The sequence below is a fragment of the Gorilla gorilla genome, chromosome 23, assembly GCF_029281585.2.
Source record: "Gorilla gorilla gorilla isolate KB3781 chromosome 23, NHGRI_mGorGor1-v2.1_pri, whole genome shotgun sequence".
Classification (NCBI taxonomy): Eukaryota; Metazoa; Chordata; class Mammalia; order Primates; family Hominidae; genus Gorilla; species Gorilla gorilla.
Window position 1 is genome coordinate 49,172,822 of NC_086018.1, and position 15,504 is coordinate 49,188,325.

Sequence of the window (15,504 nt, forward strand, 5' to 3'; positions counted from 1 at the left end):
TACAGATAGCGGTGTAGATATTTCCATGTTTATACAGATGGCGGTGTATTTTTTTCCATGTTCATGGAGATGGCGGTGTAGATATTTCCATGTTTATAGAGATAGCGGTGTAGACATTTCTACATTTATACAGATAGTGGTGTAGATATTTAAAGGTTCATACAGATGGTGGTGTAGATATTTCCATCCTTATACGGATAGTGGTGTAGATATTTCCATGTTTATACAGATGGCGGTGTAGATATTTCCATCTTTATACAGATGGCGGTGTAGATATTTCATTGTTCATAGAGATGGCGGTGTAGATATTTCCATGTTTACAGAGATAGAGGTGTAGATATTTCTTTGTTTATAGAGATAGCGCTGAAGATATTTCCATGTTTGTACAGATGGCGGTGTAGATATTTCCATCTCTATTCAGATGGCGGTGTACATATTTCCATGTTCATACAGATGGAGGTGTAGATATTTCCATGTTTTTACACATGGCGGTGTAGATATTTCCATGTTTATACAAATAGCGGTGCAGATATTTCCATATTTATACGGTTAGCTGTGTAGATATTTCCATCGTTATACAGATGGCGATGTACATATTCCCATGTTCATACAGATGGCTGTGTAGATATTTCCCCGTTTATACATACGACGGTGTAGATATTTCCATGTTTATACAGAAGGCGGTGTAGATATTTCCATGTTTATAGAGATGGCGGTGTAGATATTTCCATGTTTATAGAGATGGCGGTGTAGGTATTTCCATGTTTATAGAGATAGCGGTGTAGTTATTTCCATGTTAATAGGCATAGAGGTGTAGATATTTCCATGTTTATTGAGATGGCGGTGTAGATATTTCCAAGTTTATAGAGATGGCGTTGTAGTTATTTCCATGTAAACAGGCATAGCAGTGTAGATATTTCCATGTTTATAGAGATAGAGGTGTAAATATTTCCTAGTTTATACAGATAGCGGTGTAGATATTTCCATGTTTATAGAGATAGCGGTGTAGGCATTTCCACGTTTATACAGATAGCAGTGTAGATATATCCATGTTTATACAGATGGCGGTGTAGATATTTCCATGTTTACAGAGATAGAGGTGCAGATATTTCCTTGTTTATAGAGATAGCGGTGTAGATATTTCCATGTTTATACAGATGGCGGTGTAGATATTTCCATCTCTATAGAGATGGCGGTTTACATATTTCCATGTTCATACAGATGGCGGTGTAGATATTTCCATGTTTTTAGACTTGGCGGTGTAGATATATCCATGTTTATACAGATAGCGGTGTAGATATTTCCATGTTTATACAGATAGCTGTGTTTATAATTACATCTTTATACAAATGGCGGTGTAGATATTTCCATGTTTATACAGATAGCTGTGTAGATATTTCCATCTTTATACAGATGTTGGTGTAGATATTTACATCCTTATACAGATAGCGGTGAAGATATTTCCATGTTTATACAGATGGCAGTGTAGATATTTCCATGTTTATAGAGATGGCGGTGTCGATATTTCCATGTTTATAGAGATAATGGTGTAGTTATTTCCACGTTAATAGGCATAGCGGTGTAGATATTTCCATGTTTATAGAGACAGAGGTGAAGATATTTCCTTGTTTATACAGATAGCGGTGTAGATATTTCCATGTTTATAGAGATAGCGATGTAGACATTTCCACATTTATACAGATAGTGGTGTATGTATTTAAAGGTTCATACAGATGGTGGTGTAGATATTTCCATCCTTATACAGATAGTGGTGTGTATATATAAATGTTTGTACAGATGGCGGTGTAGATATTTCCATGTTCATAGAGATGGCGGTGTAGATATTTCCATGTTTACAGAGACAGAGGTGTAGATATTTCCTTGTTTATAGAGACAGCAGTGTAGATATTTCCATCTTTATACAGATGGCGGTGTAGCTATTTCCATCTCTATACAGATGGCGGTGTACATATTTCCATGTTCATACAGATGGCGGTGTAGATATTTCCATGTTTATAGACATGGTGGTGTAGATATTTCCATGTTTATTGGGATAGCGGTGTAGTGATTTCCATGTAAATATGCTTAGTGGTGTAGATATTTCCATGTTTATAGAGATAAAGGTGTAGATATTTCCTAGTTTAAACAGATAGCGGTGAAGATATTTCCATGTTTATAGAGATTGCGGTGTAGACATTTCCACGTTTATACAGATAGCGGTGTAGATATATCCATGTTCATACAGACGGCGGTGTAGATATTTCCATGTTTACAGAATTAGAGGTGTAGATATTTCCTTGTTTATAGAGATAGCGGTATAGATATTTCCATGTTTATACAGATGGCGGTGTAGATATTTCCATCTCTATAGAGATGGCGGTTTACATATTTCCATGTTCATACAGATGGCGGTGCAGTTATTTCCATGTTTCTAGACTTGGCGGTGTAGATATATCCATTTTTATACAGATAGCGGTGTAGATATTTCCATGTTTATACAGTTAGCTGTGTAGATATTTACATCGTTATACAGATGGCGGTGTAGATATTTCCATGTTCATACAGATGGCGGTGTAGATATTTCCATTTTTATACAGATGATGGTGTAGACATTTCCATGTTTATACAGAAGACGGTGTAGATATTTCCATGTTTATAGAGATGGCGGTGTAGATATTTCCATGTTTATACAGATAGCTGTGTAGATATTTCCATGTTTATACAGATAGCTGTGTATATATTTACATCTTTATACAAATGGCGGTGTAGATATTTCCATGTTTATACAGATGGCGGTGTAGATATTTAAATCTTTATACAGATGGCGGTGTTGGTATTTCCATGTTTATAGAGATGGCGGTGTAGATATTTCCATGTTTATAGAGATTGCAGTGTAGTTATTTCCATCTTAATAGGCATAGCGGTGTAGATATTTCCATGTTTATAGAGATAGAGGTGTAGATATTTCCTTGTTTATAGAGATAGCGGTGTAGATACTTCCATGTTTATAGAGATAGCGGTGTAGACATTGCCACGTTTATACAGATAGCGGTGTAGATATTTCCATGTTTATAGAGATGGCGGTGTAGATATTTCCATGTTTATACAGATATCTGTGTAGATATTTCCATCTTTATACAGATGGTGGTGTAGATATTTCCATCCTTATACAGATAGTGGTGTAGATATAAAATGTTTGTACAGATCGCGGTGTAGCTATTTCCATCTCTATATAGATGGCGGTGTACATATTTCCATGTTCATACAGATGGCGGTGTAGATATTTCCATGTTTATAGACATGGCGGTGTAGATATTTCCATGTTTATAGGGATAGCGGTGTAGTGATTTCCATGTAAATCGGCATAGTTGTGTAGATATTACCATTTTTATAGAGATAGAGGTGTAGATATTTCCTAGTTTAAAAAGATAGCGGTGTAGATATTTCCATGTTTATAGAGATAGTGGTGTAGACATTTCCACGTTTATACATTAAGCGGTGTAGATATATCCATGTTCATACTGATGGCGGTGTAGATATTTCCACCCTTATACAGATAGCGGTGTAGATATTTCCATGTTTATACAGATGGCGGTGTATTTTTTTCCATGTTCATGGAGATGGCGGTGTAGATATTTCCATGTTTATAGAGATAGCGGTGTAGACATTTCTACATTTATACAGATAGTGGTGTAGATATTTAAAGGTTCATACAGATGGTGGTGTAGATATTTCCATCCTTATACGGATAGTGGTGTAGATATTTCCATGTTTATACAGATGGCGGTGTAGATATTTCCATCTTTATACAGATGGCGGTGTAGATATTTCATTGTTCATAGAGATGGCGGTGTAGATATTTCCATGTTTACAGAGATAGAGGTGTAGATATTTCTTTGTTTATAGAGATAGCGCTGAAGATATTTCCATGTTTGTACAGATGGCGGTGTAGATATTTCCATCTCTATTCAGATGGCGGTGTACATATTTCCATGTTCATACAGATGGAGGTGTAGATATATCCATGTTTTTACACATGGCGGTGTAGATATTTCCATGTTTATACAAATAGCGGTGCAGATATTTCCATATTTATACGGTTAGCTGTGTAGATATTTCCATCGTTATACAGATGGCGATGTACATATTCCCATGTTCATACAGATGGCTGTGTAGATATTTCCCCGTTTATACATACGACGGTGTAGATATTTCCATGTTTATACAGAAGGCGGTGTAGATATTTCCATGTTTATAGAGATGGCGGTGTAGATATTTCCATGTTTATAGAGATGGCGGTGTAGGTATTTCCATGTTTATAGAGATAGCGGTGTAGTTATTTCCATGGTAATAGGCATAGCGGTGTAGATATTTCCATGTTTATTGAGATGGCGGTGTAGATATTTCCAAGTTTATAGAGATGGCGTTGTAGTTATTTCCATGTAAACAGGCATAGCAGTGTAGATATTTCCATGTTTATAGAGATAGAGGTGTAAATATTTCCTAGTTTATACAGATAGCGGTATAGATATTTCCATGTTTATAGAGATAGCGGTGTAGGCATTTCCACGTTTATACAGATAGCAGTGTAGATATATCCATGTTTATACAGATGGCGGTGTAGATATTTCCATGTTTACAGAGATAGAGGTGCAGATATTTCCTTGTTTATAGAGATAGCGGTGTAGATATTTCCATGTTTATACAGATGGCGGTGTAGATATTTCCATCTCTATAGAGATGGCGGTTTACATATTTCCATGTTCATACAGATGGCGGTGTAGATATTTCCATGTTTTTAGACTTGGCGGTGTAGATATATCCATGTTTATACAGATAGCGGTGTAGATATTTCCATGTTTATACAGATAGCTGTGTTTATAATTACATCTTTATACAAATGGCGGTGTAGATATTTCCATGTTTATACAGATAGCTGTGTAGATATTTCCATCTTTATACAGATGTTGGTGTAGATATTTACATCCTTATACAGATAGCGGTGAAGATATTTCCATGTTTATACAGATGGCGGTGTAGATATTTCCATGTTTATAGAGATGGCGGTGTCGATATTTCCATGTTTATAGAGATAATGGTGTAGTTATTTCCACGTTAATAGGCATAGCGGTGTAGATATTTCCATGTTTATAGAGACAGAGGTGAAGATATTTCCTTGTTTATACAGATAGCGGTGTAGATATTTCCATGTTTATAGAGATAGCGATGTAGACATTTCCACATTTATACAGATAGTGGTGTATGTATTTAAAGGTTCATACAGATGGTGGTGTAGATATTTCCATCCTTATACAGATAGTGGTGTATATATATAAATGTTTGTACAGATGGCGGTGTAGATATTTCCATGTTCATAGAGATGGCGGTGTAGATATTTCCATGTTTACAGAGACAGAGGTGTAGATATTTCCTTGTTTATAGAGATAGCAGTGTAGATATTTCCATCTTTATACAGATGGCGGTGTTGCTATTTCCATCTCTATACAGATGGCGGTGTACATATTTCCATGTTCATACAGATGGCGGTGTAGATATTTCCATGTTTATAGACATGGTGGTGTAGATATTTCCATGTTTATTGGGATAGCGGTGTAGTGATTTCCATGTAAATATGCTTAGTGGTGTAGATATTTCCATGTTTATAGAGATAAAGGTGTAGATATTTCCTAGTTTAAACAGATAGCGGTGTAGATATTTCCATGTTTATAGAGATAGCGGTGTAGACATTTCCACGTTTATACAGTAAGCGGTGTAGATATATCCATGTTCATACAGATGGCGGTGTTGATATTTCCATGTTTATACAGATAGCTGTGTAGATATTTCCATCTTTATACAGATGGTGGTGTAGATATTTACAACCTTATACAGATAGCGGTGAAGATATTTTCATGTTTATACAGCTGGCGGTGTAGATATTTCCATGTTTAAAGAGATGGCAGTGTCGATATTTCCATGTTTATAGAGATAACGGTCTAGTTATTTCCATGTTAATAGGCATAGCGGTGAAGATATTTCCATGTTTATAGAGACAGAGGTGAAGATATTTCGTTGTTTATACAGATAGCGGTGTAGATATTTCCATGTTTATAGAGATAGCGGTGTAGACATTTCCACATTTATACAGATAGTGATGTAGATATTTAAAGGTTCATACAGATGGTGGTGTAGATATTTCCATCCTTATACAGATAGTGGTGTAGATATATAAATGTTTGTACAGATGGCGGTGTATATATTTCCATCTTTATACAGATGGTGGTGTAGATATTTCCATGTTTATAGAGATGGCGGTGTAGGTATTTCCATGTTTATAGAGATGGCGGTGTAGATATTTCGATGTTTATAGAGATAGCGGTGTAGTTATTTCCATGTTAATAGGCATAGCGTTGTAGATATTTCCATGTTTATAGAGATGGCGGTGTAGATATTTCCAAGTTTATAGAGATGGCGGTGTAGTTATTTCCATGTAAATAGGCATAGCAGTGTAGATATTTCCATGTTTATAGAGATAGAGGTGTAGATATTTCCTGGTTTATACAGATAGCGGTGTAGATATTTCCATGTTTATAGAAATAGCGGTGTAGACATTTCCACATTTATGCAGATAGTGGTGTAGATATATCCATGTTCATACAGATGGCGGTGTAGATATTTCCATGTTTACGGAGATAGAGGTGCAGATATTTCCTTGTTTATAGAGATAGCGCTGTAGATATTTCCATGTTTATACAGATGGCGGTGTAGATATTTCCATCTCTATAGAGATGGCGGTTTACATATTTCCATGTTCATACAGATGGCGGTGTAGATATTTCCATGTTTTTAGACTTGGTGGTGTAGATATATCCATGTTTATAGAGATAGCGGTGTAGATATTTCCATGTTCATACAGATGGTGGTGTAGATATTTCCATTTTTATACAGATGACGGTGTAGATAATTCCTTGTTTATAGAGATGGCGGTGTAGATATTTCCATGTTTATAGAGATGGTGGTGTAGAAATTTCCATGTTTATACAGATAGCGGTGTAGATATTTCCATGTTTATACAGATAGCTGTGTATATATTTACATCTTTATACAAATGGCGGTGTAGATATTTCCATGTTTATACAGATAGCTGTGTAGATATTTCCATCTTTATACAGATGGTGGTGTAGATATTTACATCCTTATACAGATAGTGGTGAAGATATTTCCATGTTTATACAGATGGCGGTGTAGATATTTCCATGTTTATAGAGATGGCGGTGTCGATATTTCCATGTTTATAGAGATAACGGTGAGGTTATTTCCATGTTAATAGGCGTAGCGGTGTAGATATTTCCATGTTTATAGAGACAGAGGTGAAGATATTTCCTTGTTTATACAGATAGCGGTGTAGATATTTCCATGTTTATAGGGATAGCGTTGTAGATATTTCCATATGTATACAGTTAGCTGTGTAGATAATTCAATCGTTTTGCAGATGGCGGTGTAGATATTTCCATGTTTATAGAGATGGCGGTGTAGATATTTTCATGTTTATACAGATGGCGGTGTAGATATTTCCATGTTTATAGAGATGGCGGTGTAGATATTTCCATTTTTATAGAGATTGAGGTGTAGATATTTCCATGTTTATGCAGATAGCGGTGTAGATATTTCCATGTTTTTACATATAGCTGTTTTGATATTTCCATCTTTATAGAATTGGTGGTGTAGATATTTCCATGTTTATACAGAAGGCGGTGTAGACATTTCCATCTTTATACAGATGGCGGTGTAGATATATCCATGTTTATACAGATGACGGTGTAGATATTTCCATGTTTATACAGATGGCAGTGTAGATATTTCCATGTTTATAGAGATGGCGGTGTAAATATTTCCATGCTTACGGAGATCGCGTTGTAGTTATTTCCATGTTAATAGGCATAGCGGTGTAGATATTTCCATGTTTATAGAGATATTGGTGTAGATATTACCTTGTTTATACAAATAACCGTGTAGATATTTCCATGTTTATAGAGATAGCGGTGTAGACATTGCCACGTTTATACAGATAGCGCTGTAGATATTTTTATGTTTATAGAGTTAGCGGTGTAGAAATTTCCATGTTTATACAGATAGCTGTGTAGATATTTCCATCTTTATACAGATGGCGGTGTAGACATTTCCATCTTTATACAGATGGCGGTGTAGATATTTCCATGTTTACACAGATAGCGGTGTAGATATTTCCATGTTTACACAGATAGCGGTGTTGATATTTCCATTTTTATACAGATAGCGGTGTAGATATTTCCATGTTTATAGAGATAGCGGTGTAGACATTTCCACATTTATACAGATAGCAGTGTAGATATTTAAACGTTCATACAGATGGTGGTGTAGATATTTCCATCCTTATACAGATAGCGGTGTAGATATTTACATGTTTATACAGATGGAGGTGTAGATATTTCCATCGTTTTACAGATGGCGGTGTAGATATTTCCATGTTTATAGAGATAGCGGTGTAGATATTTCCATGTTTATACAGATGGCGTTGTGGATATTTCCATGTTCATCCAGATGGCGGTGTAGTTATTTCCAGGTTAATAGGCATAGCAGTGTAGATATTTCCATGTTTATAGAGAAAGAGTTGTAGATATTTACTTGTTTATAGAGATAGCGGTGTAGATATTTCCATGTTTATAGACATAGCATTGTAGGCATTTCCACGTTTATACAGACAGTGGTGTAGATATTTCCATGTTCATACAGATGGTGGTGTAGATATTTCCATACTTATACAGATAGCGGTGTAGATATTTCCGTGTTTATACAGATGGCTGTGTACATATTTCAATCTTTATACAGATGGCGGTGCACATATTTCCATGTTCATACTGGGGGCGGTGTAGATATTTCCATGGTTATAGATATGTCGGTGTTGATATTTCCATGTTTATACAGATAGCAATGTAGATATTTCCATGTTTATACAGTTACCTGTGTAGATATTTCCATCTTTATACAGATGGCGGTGTAGATATTTCCATGTTCATACAGATGGCGGTGTAGATATTTCCATGTTTATAGAGATGGCGGTGTAGATATTTCCATGTTTATACAGATGGCGGTGTAGATATTTCCATGTTTATAGAGATGGTGGTGTAGATATTTCCATGTTTATACAGATGGCGGTGTAGGTATTTCCATGTTTATAGAGATGGCGGTGTAGGTATTTCCATGTTTATACAGATGGCGGTGTAGATATTTCCATGTGTATAGATAGCTGTGTAGACATTTCCATCTTTATACAAATGGCGGTGTAGATATTTCCAAGTTTATACAGGTGGCGGTGAAGATATTTCCATGTTTATAGAGATGGCGGTGTAGATATTTCCGTGTTTATACAGATGGCTGTGGAGATATTTCCATCTTTATAGAGATGGCGGTGTAGATATTTCCATGTTTATGCAGTTGGCGGTGTAGATATTTCCATGTATATACAGATAGCTGTGTAGACATTTCCATCTTTATACAAATGGCGGTGTAGATATTTCCAAGTTTATACAGGTGGCGGTGAAGATATTGCCATGTTTATAGAGATGGCGGTGTAGATATTTCCGTGTTTATACAGATAGCCGTGGAGATATTTCCATCTTTATAGAGATGGCGGTGTAGATATTTCCATGTTTATGCAGATGGCGGTGTAGATATTTCCATGTTTATACAGATGGCAGTGTACAAATTTCCTTGTTTATAGAGATGGCGGTGTAGATATTTCCATGTTCATAGAGATAGCGGTGTAGTTATTTCCATGTTAATAGGCATAGTGGTGTATATATTTCCATGTTTATAGAGATAGAGGTGTAAATATTTCCATGTTTATTCAGATAGTGGTGTAGATATTTCCATGTTTATAGAGATAGTAGGGGAGACATTTCCACGTTTATATGGATATCGATGTAGATATTTACGTGTTCATACAGATAGTGGTGTAGATATATCCATCCTTATACAGATAGCAGTGTAGATATTTCCATGTTTATACAGATGGCGGTGTAGATGTTTCCATCTTTAGACAGACGGCAGTGTAGATATTTCCATGTTCATACAGATGGCGGTGTAGATATTTCCAAGTTTATAGAGATGGCGGTGTAGGTATTTCCATGTTTATCCAGATGGCGGTGTAGATATGTCCATGTTCATACAGATGGCGGTGTAGATATTTACATGTTTATAGAGATGGCGGTGTAGATATTTCCATGTTTATAGAGATGGCGGTGTGGATATTTCCGTGTTTATGGAGATAGCGGTGTATTTATTTCCATATAAATAGGCATAGCGGTGTAGGTATTTCCATGTTTATAGAGATAGAAGTGTTGATATTTCCTAGTTTAAACAGATAGCGGTGTAGATATTTCCATGTTTATAGAGATAGCGGTGTAGACATTTCCACGTTTATACAGTAAGCGGAGTAGATATATCCATGTTCATACAGATGGCGGTGTAGATATTTCCACCCTTATACAGATAGCAGTGTAGATATTTCCATGTTTATACACATGGCGGTGTAGATATTTCCATGTTCATGGAGATGGCGGTTTAGATATTTCCATGTTTATAGAGATAACGGTGTAGTTATTTCAATGTTAATAGGCATAGCGGTGTAGGTTTTTCCATGTTTATAGAGACAGAGGTGTAGATGTTTCCTTGTTTATACAGAGAGCGGTGTAGTTATTTCCATGTTTATAGAGATAGCGGTGTAGACATTTCCAAATTTATACAGATAGCAGGGTAGATATTTAAAGGTTCATACAGATGGTGGTGTAGATATTTCCATCCTTATACAGATAGCGGTGTAGATATTTCCAGGTTTATACAGATGGCGGTGTAGATATTTCCATCTTTATACAGATGGCGGTGTAGATATTTCCATGTTCATAGAGATGGCGGTGTAGATATTTCCATGTTTACAGAGATAGAGGTGTAGATATTTCCTTGTTTATAGAGATAGCGGTGAAGATATTTACATGTTTATACAGATGGCGGTGTAGATATTTCCATCTCTATACAGATGGCGGTGTACATATTTCCATGTTCATACAGATGGCGGTGTAGATATTTCCATGTTTTTAGACATGGCGGTGTAGATATTTCCATGTTTATACAGACAGCGGTGTAGATATTTCCATGTTTATACAGTTTGCAGTGTAGATATTTCCATCGTTATTCAGATGGCGGTGTAGATATTCCCATGTTCATACAGACGGCGGTGTAGATATTTCCACGTTTATACAGATGACAGTGTAGATTTTTCCATGTTTATACAGAAGGCGGTGTAGATATTTCCATGTTTATAGAGATGGCGGTGTAGATATTTCCATGTTTATAGAGATAGCGGTGTAGATATTTCCATGTTTATACAGATAGCTGTTTACATATTTACAAGTTTATACAAATGGCGGTGTAGATATTTCCATGTTTCTATAGATGGCGGTGTAGCTATTTCCATCTTTATACAGATGGCGGTGTAGGTATTTCCATGTTTATAGAGATGGCTGTGTAGATATTTCCATGTTCATACAGTTAGCTGTGTAGATAATTCCATCGTTATACAGATGGCGGTGTAGAAATTTCCATGTTCATACAGATGGCGGTGTAGATATTTCCACATTTATACAGATGACGGTGTAGAGATTTCCATGTTTATAGCGAAGGCGGTGTAGATATTTCCATGTTTATAGAGATGGCAGTGTAGATATTTCCATGTTTATACAGGTAGCGGTGAAGATATATCCATGTTTATACAAATAGTTGTGTAGATATTTACATCTTTATACAAATGGCGATGTAGATATTTCCATGTTTATACAGATGGCGGTGTAGATATTTCCATCTTTATACAGATGGCGGTGTAGGTATTTCCATGTTGATAGAGATGGTGGTGTAGATATTTCCATGTTTATAGAGATAGCGGTGTAGTTATTTCCATGTTAGTAGGCATAGCGTTGTAGATATTTCCATGTTTATACAGATGGCGGTGTAGATATTTCCATGTTTATAGAGATGGCGGTGTAGATATTTCCATGTTTATAGAGATAGCGGTGTAGCTATTTCCATGTTACTAGGCATAGCGGTGTAGGTATTTCCATGTTTATAGAGACAGAGGTGTAGATATTTCCTTGTTTATACAGATAGCGGTGTAGATATTTTCATCTCTATACGGATGGCGGTGTACATATTTCCATGTTCATACAGATGGCGGTGTAGATATTTCCATGTTTATAGACATGGCGGTGAAGATATTTCCATGTTCATACAGACAGCGGTGTAGATATTTCCATGTTTATACAGTTAGCTGTGTAGATATTTCCATCGTTTTACAGATGGCGGTGTAGATATTTCCTTGTTCATACAGATGGCAGTGTAGATATTTCCATGTTTATAGAGATGGTGGTGTAGCTATTTCCATGTTTATACAGATGGCGTTTTAGATATTTCCATGTTTATAGAGATGGCGGTGTAGATATTTCCATGTTTAAAGAAATGGCGGTGTAGATATTTCCATGTTTATACAGATAGCTGTGTAGGTATTTCCATGTTTATAGAGATGGCGTTGTAAATATTTCCATGTTTATAGAGATCGCGTTGTGGTTATTTCCATGATAATAGGCATAGCGGTGTAGATATTTCCATGTTTATAGAGATAGAGGTGTAGATATTTCCTTGTTTATACAATTCGCAGTGTAGTTATTTCCATGTTTATAGAGATAGCGGTGTAGACATTGCCACGTTTATACAGATAGCGGTGTAGATATTTCCATGTTTATAGAGATGACGGTGTAGAAATTTCCATGTTAATACAAATAGCTGTGTAGAAATTTCCATCTTTATACATATGGTGGTGTAGACATTTCCATCTTTAGACAGATGGCGGTGTAAATATTTCCATGTTTTTACAGATAGCGGTGTAGATATTTCCATGTTTATACAGTTAGCTGTGTAGATATTTCCATCGTTTTACAGATGGCGGTGTAGATATTTCCATGTTCATACAGATGGCAGTGTAGATATTTCCATGTTTATAGAGATGGTGGTGTAGATATTTCCATGTTTATACAGATGGCGGTGTAGATATTTCCATGTTTATACAGATGGCGTTGTAGACATTTCCATCTCTATACGGATGGCGGTGTACATATTTCCATGTTCATACAGATGGCGGTGTAGATATTTCCATGTTTATAGACATGGGGTTGTAGATATTTCCATGTTTATACAGATAGCGGTGTAGATATTTCCATGTTTATACAGTTAGCTGCGTAGATATTTCCATCGTTTTACAGATGGCGGTGTAGATATTTCCATGTTCATACAGATGGCAGTGTAGATATTTCCATGTTTATAGAGATGGCGGTGTAGATATTTCCATGTTTATAGAGATGGCGGTGTAGATATTTCCATGTTTATACAGATAGCGGTGTAGATATTTCCATGTTTATACAGATAGCTGTGTAGATATTTCCATCTTTATACAAATGGCGCTGTAGATATTTCCATGTTTATACAGAATGCGGTGTAGATATTTCCATCTTTATACAGATGGCGGTGTATATGTATCCTTGTTTATATAGATGGCGGTTTAGATATTTCCATGTTTATAGAGATGTCAGTGTAGATATTTCCATGTTTATAGAGATGGCGTTGTAAATATTTACATGTTTATAGAGATGGCGTTGTTATTTCCATGATAATAGGCATAGCGGTGTAGATATTTCCATGTTTATAGAGATAGAAGTGTAGATATTTCTTTGTTTATACAATTCGCAGTGTAGTTATTTCCATGTTTATAGAGATAGCGGTGTAGACATTGCCACGTTTATACAGATAGCGGTGTAGATATTTCCATGTTTATAGAGATGGCGGTGTAGAATTTTCCATGTTTATACAGATAGCTGTGTAGAAATTTGCATCTTTATACATATGGTGGTGTAGACATTTCCATATTTAGAAAGATGGTGGTGTAGATATTTCCAGGTTTACACAGATAGCGGTGTAGATATTTCCATGTTTCCACAGATAGCGGTGTAGATATTTCCATGTTTATAAAGATAGCGGTGTAGATATTTCCATGTTTATAGAGATAGCGTTGAAGACATTTCCACATTTATACAGATAGCGGTGTAGATATTTAAAGGTTCATACAGATGGCGGTGTAGATATTTCCATGTTTATAGAGATGGCGGTGTAGATATTTCCATGCTTATACAGGTGGCAGTGTAGATATTTCCATCTTTATACAGATGGCGGTGCAGATATTTCCATCTTTATACAGATGGCGGTGTAGATATTTCCACCCTTATACAGATAGCAGTGTAGATATTTCCATGTTTATTCAGATGGCGGTGTAGATATTTCCATGCTCATGGAGATGGCGGTGTAGATATTTCCATGTTTATAGAGATAACGGTGTAGTTATTTCAATGTTGATAGGCATAGCGGTGTAGATATTTCCATGTTTATACAGAAGGCGTTGTAGATATTTCCATCTTTATACAGATGGCGGTGTATATATATCCTTGTTTATATAGATGGCGGTGTAGATATTTCCATGTTTATACAGATGGCAGTGTAGATATTTCCATGTATATAGAGATGGCGTTGTAAATATTTCCAGGTTTATAGAGATCGCGTTGTAGTTATTTCCAAGATAATAGGCATAGCGGTGTAGATATTTCCATGTTTATAGAGATAGAGGTGTAGATATTTCCATGTTTATACAGATGGCGGTGTAGATATTTCCATCTCTATACGGATGGCGGTGTACATATTTCCATGTTCAAACAGATGGCGGTGTAGATATTTCCATGTTTATAGACATGGCGGTGTAGATATTTCCATGTTTATACAGATAGCGGTGTAGATATTTCCATGTTTATACTGTTAGCTGTGTAGATATTTCCATCGTTTTACAGACGGCTGTGTAGATATTTCCATGTTCATACAGATGGCAGTGTAGATATTTCCATGTTTATAGAGATGGCGGTGTAGATATTTCCATGTTTATACAGATGGCGGTGTTGATATTTCCATGTTTATAGAGATGGCGGTGTAGATATTTCCATGTTTATACAGATAGCAGTGTAGATATTTCCATGTTTATACAGATAGCTTTGGAGATATTTCCATATTTATACAAATGGCGGTGTAGATATTTCCATGTTTATACCGAAGGCGGTGTAGATATTTCCATCTTTATACAGATGGCGGTGTATATATCTCCTTCTTTATATAGATGGCGGTGTAGATATTTCCATGTTTACACAGATGGCAGTGTAGGTATTTCCATGTTTATAGAGATGGCGGTGTAGGTATTTTCATGTTTATAGAGATAGCTGTGTAGATATTTCCATCTTTATACAGATGGCAGTGTAGATGTATCCATGTTTATGCAGATGGCGGTGTAGATATCTCGATGTTTATACAGATGGCAGTGTAGATATT